This window comes from Elaeis guineensis, chromosome 2 (genome assembly GCF_000442705.2).
Source record: "Elaeis guineensis isolate ETL-2024a chromosome 2, EG11, whole genome shotgun sequence".
Taxonomy (NCBI): domain Eukaryota; kingdom Viridiplantae; phylum Streptophyta; class Magnoliopsida; order Arecales; family Arecaceae; genus Elaeis; species Elaeis guineensis.
The window spans coordinates 108,502,894-108,517,244 of record NC_025994.2 but is presented as its reverse complement, the minus strand read 5'-3'; positions in this window follow the sequence as shown (position 1 = coordinate 108,517,244).

Here is a 14,351-nt window from a genome sequence, read left to right as displayed (position 1 = left end):
GCCCGCGTCGATGCTCTCTCCAGATTGGCAACGTCGGCCTATGACTCTTTGGGTCGGACGTTCGTCGAAAATTTCCAGCAACCGAGCATCGATCGGATCGGAGAAGTGCAGCAGCTAACGTCCGAACCAAGTTGGATGGACCCGATCGTCTAGTACCTGACCGACGGGATCAGTCCCGAAGATTCCGCGGAGGCCAAGCGACTCCGTTGGTCGGCATCGCAGTATGTGATCATGGACGGCCGACTCTACAAGAGGTCGTTCTCCCTCCCTCTGCTCAGGTGCTTGGGGCCGACCGACGCCGACTACGCTCTCCGAGAGGTTCACGAAGGAATTTGCGGGAACCACTTGGGGGGCAAGTCCTTAGACTTCAAGGTCTTGCGACAAGGCTACTATTGACCGACCATGAAGAAGGATGCGACAGAGTTGGTCCGGAAGTGCGAGCAATACCAAAAGTATGCCAATATTCAGCACCAACCGGCCAGCCAAATCGCTCCCATTGTCGCTCCGTGGCCCTTCGCCTAGTGGAGAGTCGACATTCTCGGTCCGTTCCCACCAGCGTCGGGCCAAAGGAAATTCATCGTTGTCGCCATCGACTACTTCACGAAGTGGGTCGAGGCCGAGCTCTTGGCGCAGATCACCGAGCGAAAGATGGAGGACTTCATCCAAAGGTCCATCATCTTCAGGTTCGGATTGCCGCACACCATCATTACCGACAACGGACGGTAATTCGACAACCAAGACTTCAAGGACATCTGCGCCAAGTTCCACATCCAGCACCGATTGACTTCAGTCGGGCACCCACAGTCCAACGGTGAGGTTGAGGTGACCAACCGAACCTTGCTCCATGGACTCAAGACCCGACTGAATGAAGCCAAAGGTCTCTGGGTCGACGAGCTAGGCTCCGTTCTGTGGGCTTACCGAACGACCCCCCGCGTCCCGATCGGGGAGTCGCCGTTCAGTTTGGCCTACGGGACAGAGGCTATGATCCCGCTCGAGATTGGCCTGCATCTTCAAGGGTCGAGCAGTACCGAGAGCCAGACAACTCCGAGAGTCGGAGGGCCGACCTAGACCTCCTCCCCGAGCTGCGAGACGAGGCTCAAATCCGAATGGCTTCGTACCGACAGAGGATCGCCCGGTACTACAACGCCAAGGTCAAACCAAAGCTTTTCAGGCCTGGCGACCTCGTCTTGAGGAAGGCAGAAGTGTCGAAGCCCTTGGACCAAGGGAAGCTGGCTCCCAACTGGGAAGGACCCTACAAGGTTGCGGACACCTTCGGGCCAAGGGCCTATCGGCTGGAGACCCTTGAGGGGAAACCCATTCCCCGGACTTGGAACGCCGACAACTTGAAGCTGTATTACCAGTGAATTTTGTAATTCAATAGTCGGAATACAAGTTCAGTTTGAAATCTCGGAGTCTTAAAATCTTCGACTAGTGATCGGCGCTCAGCCACAACGTATCGACGTGGACTTAGCACCGACAACGCATCGGACTCTTGTGAGCACCGACGCATCTACAATAACAGGAGTCGACACTCCTTCGATGACTCGTTGGACCTTCACAAGGGCCGACGGACTCTTGCAAACGGGAGTTACACTCCTTCGACTTTCGGCAACACATCCGCCCCTGACAAAGGCCGATGCATCTGTTGCGACGGGAGTTCATACTCCTTCTACGGTCAAATTTTCGGGCAGAATCCATCGGCCGACAGGCCGATCGGGCCCCGACCAAAGAAAGGCTAAAAGCCCATGCGACTATTATCGCGACTTCCGACCAGGCTACGGCCGGTCGAGGGATATTCGGCTTACCACCGTCTATCACACGACGCGACCTTAGTCGCAACCACGACTTACCGACCGACCTACGGCCGGCTGAACGACATTCGGCTTGCTACCGTCTGTCGGAAGACACAGAACCCGACGCAGGAGCATGGGGCCCGACTTAGTATCGTTCCCCCGACACTGCGCCGTGCGACGACTGACTAAGCGCATCTGTGGAAGTCCGACTACCGAACCTTTACCGGGTTCGGTCTGCACCCGACTCAACAGATGCACCCGACTGACGACTTTGACTATCGGAAGCCGACCTAAAGTCGGGACACATTCTACTTTCGGGGCTGCGCAAGTTATCGAAGTCCTACCGACTTACGTGGGTTAGTGACTTGCTTAAGTTAGCGACTGAAGTTCGACATCGCAGCACTAATCGGCATTACAAACAAGAAGAACAAGAAGAAAGTTTCATTCTTTGATGAAAAGAAATTACAAAGTCGGGTCGAAGCCCGATTACATGTATTTTCAAAAAAAAAAAGTAAAGATAGTCGGCAGGGCCGATCATCCGTCCTAGTCGATCTCTTCGACCAACGGAGGATCGGGGATGATCGGCGTCTCGGCCATAAGCGGCGCTGGGTCGGCCGCCGAAGGATGGGCTTCAGTCGGCAAAAGAACTTCGGTCGGCACCTGCTCCGGGACGGCCTCCTCCACCATGATGACGCCTCCCGACGGCTGGTCGGCCATCTCCTCCGTTCCTTCTCCTTCGACCCTTCCTCCTCGGCTAGCGGCGGGACGACGCGGCTGACGTCCACTCGGGTACAAGGCTTGGACGGCGTCCCGACCGTCCTCGAACCCGACCCGTATGAGGCGAAGCCCGATTCGAGCATCTCCTCCCGGTATTGGTCGGAGGACCGGAAGTCCTCCACCGCCCGATCGGCCGACTCCCTCGCCGACCTTGCCTCGTCCTCAGCACGGGCGAGCTCCTGCCTCGCCGACTCCGCCTCGGCCTTAGCCATTTCGGCGTCGACCTGGGCGATGGATAGCTCCTCTTCGGCTTCAGCGAGCTTCTCCAGGCTGACCCGAAGTTGCTCGCGTTCCCTTGGAGTTCGGCTGTGCATCATCCCGTTCACGCCGAAGGCGACGCACGGCCCGACCTTTGTGCTTGGCCTCCTTCTTGGCCGACCGGAGTTCGGACCCAAGCCGGGAGACCTCGTCGATAACTTGCCTCCCGGTCGGCCGATAGCTGGAGTTGGTCGGCCAACATTGCCCTCTCAGCCTCGGCCGCTGCCGACTTCTCCTTGAAGGCCGCCCGAACGTTGCCGAACCTTCGGTACCCGGCCTCCAGTTCGGACATTGTGAAGATCAGCTGCCGATCAAAAAGCTTCGTCAGAATCGCATGACAGGAAAATTCTAAGTTAAAGAAAAGTGATGCGAAGCTTACCTCGACCATCGTCGGGTAGAACCGCGACAGCATCTCGGTCACCTGCCGAGACCGCAGCGACTCTACGTCGGCTGGGAGGAGGATCCTTGCACAACCTCCTCGCAAGGTTGTGGTCGGCCAACGCCGACGCCCCTCGGGGTAGTATGCGCTGGGAGGCATTGACGGCTCCCCGACCTATCTCCTCCGCGGGCTCCATCGGGGCTTTCCCCCGATCAGCTGCCCCGACCGACGGGACTGCAGCGACGGCACGCTGGAGTTCGACCCGGCGCCCCCCGTTGCGCCACGGACGCCGTCGGACGATGTTTGGTTTCCCGAACATCATCCGGCTCCACCCGCACCGGCGAAACCGCCGATATTCTTCGACCGCCTCCTCAGTCGGCCTCTCCTCAGCTTGACCGTCGGAGCCGCGAGGGCTATGACCGGCTCCGACTGGTCGGTCGCCGACGCCTCGACGGTTGGCGGAGCTGGGGTTGGTTTCTTTGAAGGGCGCGAAGGGCCGGCCCCCGAGCTGGCCTCTTCCTCGTGGCGAACTGCCGAATCTCGGCATCCGTCGGCCTCATCCTCGGTGGTGTCCCTGCAATACCGACAAGAAGTTAGAGGCTAGACCAAAAGCTGACCAAAAGTAAATAAAAAGAAAGCCGGAGGATCGGGCATACCTATTCGGGGGACCAGACTCAGCCGGCGTCATAGAGAGCTTGTTCGGTAACAAGCTCCTCTGCTTCGGTACCGACATATCCTTCAGTCGGTGGAAGTCCTCCCGGTCGTCCGCATCCACCCGACTGTTGTCGTTGCCTCGGTTCGGGGTATACCCCAACGAGAAGGAAAGCCCCAAGAAGAAGAGGAGGAAACAAAGAAAAACTGGTTCTTCCATCCATGAATGGACGACGGAAGATCAGTTATGAAAGCGAGACCCTTCCGGGGGTTGAAGAGCCACCACCCTCGGGCTTTAGGGTGGGGTGGAGCAAAAAATGCCCGGAAGAGTGAACGCGGGGGTTGGTCGGCAAGAGCTGACACAACAGGCGAAAGAAATGATTAAACGAACAGAGTTCGGCGCCAGTTGCGCCGGACAGAGTCCGTAGTAATCAAGTAGATTCCGGACGAACTCCGGAATCGGAAGTCGAAGACCCGTGCGAAGGTCTTCAACGTACAGCGCCAGATCGCCAGGCGGAGGGTTGTTGACCCGACCGCCGGCCCCTGGAGCGGAGAGCCGAAACTGCTCCGGGATGCGATAGTGCTCCCGAAGCGATCACATTCGGCCCCGAAAGCGAGGAGGCCTCATCTTCCGGAGCCGATCGGGAGTCGTCGGTCGGGTTCCCCGACCGAGCTCCCTGAGTCGGTTTCCTGGTCATTATGCAGGACCGAAAAGAAGAAAGAGAAGAAAGGAAGGAAGAAAGAGAAGGGGGACCACGAACCAGATGGACCCTCCCGAAGCGAAGAAGAGCTCTGCCCGCGACGACTGAGAAATCGCCCGGACAGAGTTTCCCCCAGCGAAATGTTGCAAATGTGGGTCAGGGGTCCGGAAGGTCCTATATATATAGGGCCGACCGACGGCCGGATCCTTCCACGCCGACCGAAGACCTGCAGATGCGCGACGCGTGGCGCCCGCTGGTTGGCGGAGGATTCGACGCGCCCCGCCCCGGGACGGCCGCACCGCCCGCATTAAATGCCGGAGGGGACGCCGGCCAACCACCGCGACACGCGGCACGCGGGGAGTGGCTCCGCATTCACGCGCCCACGCCGATTCGCGTTCCCGATGGGACGCCCGACAGTGCCCCGTTCTCCCGCGATCGGCGCCGAATATCCGATCGACTGACGTCGTATCGTCCGGCGCCTGATCTTCTGACACCTGACGCCGACGTGACCTCTGACATCGACTAGACGTCCGGATCGCTGGACATTCATGAGGCGTCTGACATCGGATCATCCGGCGGTACGGTCGGATCTACACGCGCGACAAATCCACTCCCAGTCGTCCGGGATTGCTGCCCGAATGGAAGCATCGGCCTGCTCACCACCCGACTTAGGAGTGGAGGGGGGCAACTGTTGGGGGATGCCCACCGACCGACCGACTGTCGGAGGCCCGACCGACTGGCGGCCCGACCGACCGACCGTCGGTGGCCCGACCGACCGACTGACGGCCCAACCGCCTCCGACGGACGACTCCGACTGGCCGATAGACCGACCGATAGTCGGTCGGGGCGACCGACTGACGGATGCCATCAGCGGTTAACTACCGGCCATTCTACGGCCCATCGCCGGCCGGGGTATGTCGGGCGTAACCATCCCGACCGACTGAACTCGGGGGTCTGATGGCCGACTTACATGATGCTCGCCGACCAATGGAGGGACCCGACACCACTCAGCTGGCTACCGACTTTGGGTCGGTCGGCTCCTCCAACCACCGTACAGCCGCCAGACGTTGTCAGCTCTGACACGGACATGCGGCGCAGTTACCTAGGGACATGGTCCCACCGAGAGCCGGGTCAACCCTGGTGATTGGACGGCCACACGGCGACATGACGTTTTTACGGCGGCTCTGACAGTCCACAGTGAGTTGACAGTTCCTCACTTGTCCACGCCATTAATGACGGCGCCATACCTAGCTCCACTATATATACCGGGGAAGGCAACAGTGCAAAGGATCGATCCGTCCGTCTCTCCCACTTACGCAGGCTCGCTCCTCCCCCTCTCTCTCTCTTTCTCAGAGCTCTCTGTCTGCATTTCACTGTTGACCAGTCACCTCTCTGACTTGACCGTCGGAGGGTCCCCGTCGGAGCCGCCTCCGATCAATGCGAATTTTCTTTTGCAGGTGCACATTTTTCGACGAACGGGACGATGAGGCGATTGGCCGCAACATTTGGTATTGAACATTCTTCTTCTCAAGTCCCCTACTTGCTGAGTACTACTCTGAACCTTGACAGTTTGCTGGTTTCTTCATTAATTACACAAGGCCAGTAGAATTTGCAGCAACTTAATGAGCTGTACTTTCTCTTCAGGCATGGTAGTTGAAATTAAGTCTATTGCATTACCTCAACACCCATGCATAGATACTCTGGTTTGGGCCAAATCTGGTTCTCCTTTGTTAAAGATGAAGGTTGCTAACGACTTCCTATTCTGCAATGATCCCTCTGAAAATATTGAGGCTAATAATTTTCTTATTCATTTGGAAGATCAGAGTTGCACCTCGTGTACAACTTTATTGGTGGAAAATTGGCTAGAGAAGGCTGCCATGTTTTAATTTGTTGACTAGAAGCTTCCTGAATCTTCAATAGTCGTTAAATGATACCAGTCAAAGTATCAATGACTAATAGCAGGATACGTAGAATGGAAGCTGCTAGAGCGATCTAATAGCAGGATGCTAGGGAAGAGGAGCACAGGCCCAGCAAAGAAAAGGCTAGGGTGCCGGACATAGGAGGAGAAGCGAGTCACCGCCATGCCTAAAGCGAAGATGATGGGCATGCCTTGGACCGAAGTATGCGGAAAAGCTAAGCGGTAGCTTTCCTCTCTTCCATTCCCGTTTCTATGTGGGCTTGTGAGGGAGAGTCCGGGGTCCGGACTCCGGGCTTCGGGCTCCAGCAGCTAATTCGCATCTCAGACATGAGGACAAGTTTTGGCAGTCATGGTACGGAGGCCGTCGTTGTGATCACAACACCGAGGCTACTATATATATATATATATATATATATATATATATATATATATATATATATATATATATATATAAATAAAAATATAATAATAATTTTTGAATCTATACCAATGATTTATATGAACGTCATATACGTGTATTAAAAAAAAAATTTAAAAAAATAAAATTTAAAAATATTTAGATAGTTTGAACAACCGCATTCTCATCTCATCTAAACTGTTAATAAATTTAAAAATTATTATTATATTTTTTTATCTCTTATATTAAACTATCTCTCTTACTTGATGTTATATATATATATATATATAACAGAAGTCAACAAAATCCACCGTGGATTGGGAGAGGCACCACACATGGTATAATTTGGTGAGATGCAATGATTTGGATTGGCTTCTGTATATTTTAAACCTTTGGTTTGGGGAAGTGCCAAAATAGTTGCAAACAACTTCTATGGGTTTTTATTTTCTAATTCTTTGTAAAATGTGCTTTAGTTGGTTAAAACAGAACAAGTAGATTTGTTTGTATCTTTGAAGCCTTTGAAACAGGTGCAAGTAAGGGTGTAGATTCTCAGAGCTATTTTATTGCTCGATGGCTACTTCATTTTGCTGGCTCTGATCAAGATTGTTTATACAGAAAGGAACATGGAATGGCGTCATAACAAATCATATATACTTAACATGTTGACTAATATCCATTTATAGTGTTGGGATAAAAGGGCCACAAAGACAATTATATCTAGGATAAATTCTATCCTCTTTGTGGTAATTAAAATAGATAGTAACTCGATAATATCAAATCGAGCAAGAAATGTAAATTAATCCAAGTATAAGGATACCAAATTTACATGAAAATCGCTTTAATATGGAGATAAAAATCATAGGACCGAAGTCTAGATCAAACTTCCACTATCACCAAACAATGGCTACAGCAAAGTTTCTCTCTAGCGTACTAGAGGCTCTCTAATCAATATATAATACTTATCTCAGTATAATATATCAATACTACTGAGGAATATAAAGAGAAAACGAGACCGATCTTATGAAATTAGATATAAGCAAGTTACATAAGAGGAGGTTTCACAATGATCCAAATCGTTCAGTTTGTAGAGCTCGCTTCTGTGAATAATATATTGAAATTTCATTTCGATCAGGCTTGAAATCACCTTGCAATTGGAGTTGAAAAGATTTAAATTTTTTTTCTTCCTCTCGTGTACACCGCACACTCATGCCACATGCCCTCTCTCTCTCATGTTTCTTTCTTTTGTGCTGCCTTAGTTTTTTTTTTATTATTGTTATGGTTGATAGATCCCACCACATGGGTGAAACACCACCAACAAATCTCTCCCTCATGCCTATATGGAGAGGACTAGCAAACCAGCACTAGCTCTATAGCCTACAAGCTTCTCTGCAGACAATATCTTAATCAGCATATCTGAAGCATTTTCATCTGTATGAATCTTCTCCAGTTATAACAACTTCATCTCTAAAGCATCCCGTATCTAATGATTCTTCATATTAATGTGCTTCGATCTCAAATAAAAAGTCAAATTCTTGATGAGATGAACTGCATTCTGACTATCACAATCCAAGATATTTTTCTTGCCTCAAACCAAGTTCCTCAAGAAACTTCTTCATTCACAACAACTCCTTGCTGACTTCTATCACTGCAATATACTCTACCTCTGTAGTTAATAAAGCAACATATTTCTACAGTTTAGACTGCCATAAGATAACTCTTTCTAAAAAAGTCATCAATTATCTCGATGTAGACTTTCTAGAATCAACATCACCTATCATATCTATATATGTATATCCATCTAATATAGATTTATCAATACCAAAATACAAACATATTCTAAAAGTATCTCTGAGATACTTGAGAATCCACTTCACTGCAGTTCAATGCTCTTTCCTAGGATTAGAAAGAAATTGACTGACAATACCAATAGCATGAACAATATCCGACCTAGTACACACCATGGCATATATCAAACTACCAACTATGGATGCATAGGGACTTTTTGTATCTCCCCCTTCTCTCTCACTAGCAAGATACTGTTTGGAGCTCAATTTAAAATGACCTGTAAGTGGAGAGCTAACTGATTTGGAGTTGCTCATTTGGAACCTCTCTAACACCTTCTCTATGTATCTCTCTTAAAATAGCTCCAGTCTTTTATCCTTCCTATCACCAGCAATTCTCATACCAAATATCTACTTCACTAATCCCAAATCCTTCATAGCAAAGTACTTACTCGATTCAGCTTTCAAGCTCTGAATCCTCTTGGCATCATGACCAACAATCAATATATCATCAACATATAACATAAGAATAATAAAATCATCATCACTGAACCTCTTCACAAATATATAATGGTTAGAAATGGTTCTGTTGTACCCATGATCTACCATGAAAGAATCAAATTTCTTGCATCACTGTCGAAAAGCTTATTTCAAGCCATCCAAGTTTTTCTTTAGTCTGCATATCAGGTTATCCTTTCTTTTATCTATGAACCCCTCTGATTGCTCTATATAAATATCCTCTTCGAGGTCATCATGAAGAAATATTATCTTCACATCAAGCTGCTCAATCTTCTTAGTTGCCAAATCAAGAATAACTTGGATCGAAGATATCCTGACCATGGGTGAAAAAATCTTCTCAAAATCAATGTCCTTCTTCTGACTGAAGCCCTTTACAATCAATCTCGTCTTGTACCTCAGTTGTGAGCTATATTTTTTTGTCTTGAGTATAAATACCCATTTATTCTTGAGTGCTCTCTTCTCCTTGGGTATCTCTACTAGGTCAAAAGTGTAGTTCTTATGTAGTGATTTCATTTTTTCTTATATGGTTTCAAACTATTTTTCCTTCTCTGCATGTGACATAGCCTCCTGAAAGTATTTTGGCTCTTCCCATTAATCACCATCACATACTTATATAGAGGATACCTTTAAGAAGATTGATACTTTCTAGTAGATCTTCTCAGCTACTGTTCCATTTACTGTATAGAAGCTTGCTCACCATGCTCATCTAATATATTGTCACCATGTGTAGGCTTATCATTCATCATATCACCATCCTCTGCGGTTTGTCCATTATCAATATTTGCTCTGACTTGAGACACAGGAGATAAATCAACAAATAACTCTATAGTAGACTCTAGCTTATCTGCTTTCTTCATATCCTCAATGGTCTAAACCTTAAAGAATACTACATCTTAGTTTCTGACTAGCTTCTTTTCTATTGGATCTCATGGCCTGTATCCAAATTGTTTAGGTCCATACCCAAGAAAGATGTACTACTTTGACTTGCTGTCAAGCTTTGAGCACTCATCTTTAGAAATATAAACAAAGGCCTTGTATCTAAATACTTTGAGATGGTCATAAGAAACTGATTTTCCTATCCATACCTTCTCAGGAACATCACCATCAAGGATAAATGAAGGAGAGAGATTAATCAAGTCAATTGCAGTCCTCATAGCTTCACCTCAGAAAGAGCTAGGCAACTTCAAATGAGAAAGCATGTAACGAACTCTTTTAACAATGGTGTGGTTCATCCTCTATACCACTCCATTCTATTGAGGTATCTTAGGGATAGTCTTCTCTAATCTAATACCATGCTGTCTGCAGTAGCTCTTAAACGAACCTCAGTATTCACCATCATTGTCTGATCGGATGCATCTCAATTTTTTTCCTTCTTCATTTCAATACTAGTATGAAATTCTTTAAAGACATTGAATATCTGATCTTTAGATCTTAAAATAAAAGTCCATAATTTTTAAGAATAGTCATTAATAAAAGTAACAAAATATAGTACACCATCAAGTATTTTTATGATCATGAAGCATATATTAGTGTGAATTAAATCTAACACATATGATCTCCTATGTGAGAGGAACTTATGAAATGAAATTTTATGTTGCTTGTGATATTATACCTTTTAAAGGAAGCAGGTTATGCTTGGATAGAACATCAAGTCCCTTCCCACTCAGATGGTCAAGTCGCTAATCCCATAAGTCTGTGAAGATCTTCTCAACCGCATTTGCCTCTCCACTCCACATCTTAGCCTACAATCTGTAAAAGTCAATTTTTCTATCTTTTGCTACAACAAAGGAACTTTTGGTGATCTTTCATTTTTCTTCACTAAAGCAAATGGAGTAGCCCTCATCATCTAGGACACAGATAAAAATTAAGTGTAATCGGATATCAGGAATATGCCTCACATTTCTTAACAGCAGTCTGCACCCAATGTTGGTCTTCAAGCAAACATCTCCTATGCTCATAATTTGAGCTACTGCATCATTTTTCATCCTAAGATGCCCAAAATTATTTTTTGAAGTAAGACAAGAAGAAGTCTCTCTGAGATGTAACATGGTATGAGGCAGCTAAATCAACTATTCAACTAAATTTTTGGCATGTAAGATTAATACACCCATCATCATAGGCAATCATGACCTCATAATCAAATATAACTACAGTCATACTCTGTGTCTCTTCTTTGTTTCTATACTCTTATTCTGATACCTCTTATATTTTTTGCACTCTTTGAAAATATCCTGGCTTATTACAGTAACAGTAAGTGACACCCTTCCTAGACTTTGACCGACTTCTAAATTTTTTTTTTGTCTTTTCTGTCATAAGACTCACCATCCTTTTTATTGTAGGAGGATCTATATTTGTTTCTCTCCCTCTGCTCTGTAACCAGTATCTTAGAACCTATATCTGTCAAACTTTGCTTCTTTCAGCCGCTTGTTTCATTCAATATACTATCCTTCATCATAGTCAGGATATGTTTATCACTGACAGTGGAATTACTCAACATCACCACCAATGTCTCTCAAATATTTGATAAGAAATTTAGCAAAATCAATACCTGCACCTCATCATCAAGAAGCAGTTTCATCGTAACCAACTGATTCAGGATCTCCTGAAAGTTATTCAAGTGCTCTGAAGTATTCTGCCCTTCTTTATACTTCAAATTTATCAGTCTTCTAATCAGGTAGGCTTTATTTTGTATATTCCTCTCTTGATACAAATCCTCCAGCTTCTTTTAGATCTGTAAGCATCTGTCTCTATCGCAACATCATGGATCACACTCACATCAATCCATTGTCTAATCGTAGCTGTCGCTTTTCTGTTCAACTATTTTCACTCACCACCATTTACATTATCTGATATTTTTTTCTACAATTCAATCAGCTCAAACAAATCTCGATAATATAATAAATCTTCCATCATCATTCTCCATAAAAAATAATTTATTGAAGTTAATTTAACCATATTGAATTTATCCTCCATTTTAACTTGCATAAACCACACTAACTGTCTAACCTACTCTGATATCAGTTGTTGGGATGAAAGGGCTACAAACATAATTATATCTAGGATAAATTCTTCTCCCTATGTGCTAATTAAAATAGGTAATAACTCAACATTATCAAATCTAGTAAGAAATGTAAATTAAGACAAGCACGAGGACACCAAATATACATGAAAAACCCTTCAATATGGAGGTAAAAATCATGGGATTGATGTCCAGATCAAACTTCTACTATCATCAAATAATCGATAGAGCAAAATTTCTCTCTAACGTATTAGAGGCTTTCTAATTAACATATAATGCTCATCTCAGTATAATACATCAATGCTACTGAGGAATATAAGGAGAAAACGAGACAGATCTTACCAAACTAGGTATAAATGGATTATACAAGAGGAGGTTTCATAGTAATCCAAACCGTTCAATTTATAGAGCTTGCTGTCATGAATGACATACTGAAATTTCATCTCAATTAGGCTTGAAATCACCGTCCGATCGGAGTTAGAAAAATTTAAGTTTTCTTTCTTTCTCTCGTGCATGCCGTACTCCCATGCCACACGCCCTCTCTCTCTCTGTCTCTCATGTTTCTTTCTTTCGTGCTGCCTAATTTTTTTATTATTATGGTTGATGGGTCCCACCACATGGACGTGACACTGCCAACATATAGGTGATGTTGTAATCACATGACAATATAAGATGCATTAATACTCTCGATTCTAACTCAAGTTTGCAGCAAAGTTCCACACTATAAACAAGCACTTCTTATTGGTGCATCTTGTTCCTTTGGGTCCTCTTTAGAACCACTATAGACAGGGTTAGGGCTATCCTTCAAAAAGGATTATAGCCTATTTTGGAGGCCAATCGCTTGGGAATGATGAAGGCATCTTCACTAGACCCTAGTACATCTTCAGATCAGTATGGAAAAGCATCTGATGGGGCACCATCTATGGCCGAGCCACGACCTTCAGCAAGAAAACCGTCAGATCCCACCCGACCCTGGTCCCAAGTGGTCCAAAGACCGTGTTGCTTCTAGCGGGAGACTTCAAGGACCACTTAAGAAAAAGTAGCAGCTGTGCAGCAAAGATTCACCAGGTAATTGCTTTCTTTGATGAGATAGATAGATAGATCTAGTATCCAATGGCAATGGGCACTGGTTGGAAAGTTTTGGGGAAGGGATTTCTTATTGATTTTGTTCAATGAAAATGAATCAACGAAGGAACTTGGAAGGAGAACTTCAAGTTTCCTCTCTATTGGATGGTCTCTTGGTGTTTCAATGCCCATACGTGGAAGCCAAAGTTTGGATTTTGGAGCAAGGACCTTGGTCTCTCGTAGGTCAACTTCTTCCTCTTTAAGAGTTGGAGGTCAAAGTTTCAACCCTGTAAGGATTCAGTCAAACAAGCTAGGGTATGGTTGTGCTTACCGGATCTTCCTTTTCAGCTATGGGAGAAAGAGAGCATCCTCAAAATAGCCTCTGCGGTTGGTACCCTTCTGTTTCTTGATGACTGGACAGAGGCTTCATCTCGAATGGATTTTGTGAGGGTCTATGTCCTCCTAGATGTCACGAAGAGTATTGCCGGGAGTGAAGGTTAGAGTGAAAGAATCTATCTTTTGGCAGCAATTTAACCTATGAAAAGTTGTTGGACATCTGTTATTCCTATGGGAGGATAGGACTCACCATGGAATCCTACAGTTGTAGAGATGATGGAAAATGGGATATTAAATCTGTGTTTGGGCCCTGGATCTGTGCTATTAGGATACCGGTGAGTTCATCCACTTCTCAGAAAAGTAACAAGACTCAAGCTCCTCTAGTTGGTGGATTTTCTCCCTCATCCTGGACCCAGCCAAAGAGGAACGCAAGACGATTGCCACCAAGTCTCAAGCTGCAGGGGAAATGGCTCTTGCAGTGGGATCACCTTCTAAATTTAGTCCATTATCAAAATCATTAGCTAAAGAGGAGGAAACACAAATGATGAAAATTATAGATGTTTCTGCTGATCGAGACCAATCTTCAGCTAAAGGACAAGCAAAGAAAAAAGAAAAAGATCTCCGCAAAAAATTCAACAATCTCTCTATTCCTCTCCTCTGATTCACCTTCGCAGACGAAAGTCTAAATTATTGAGGAGCATCCTTTGATAGACCTGATATTCAAAAGAAACAATTGGCATTAGGTTCTGAACAACAA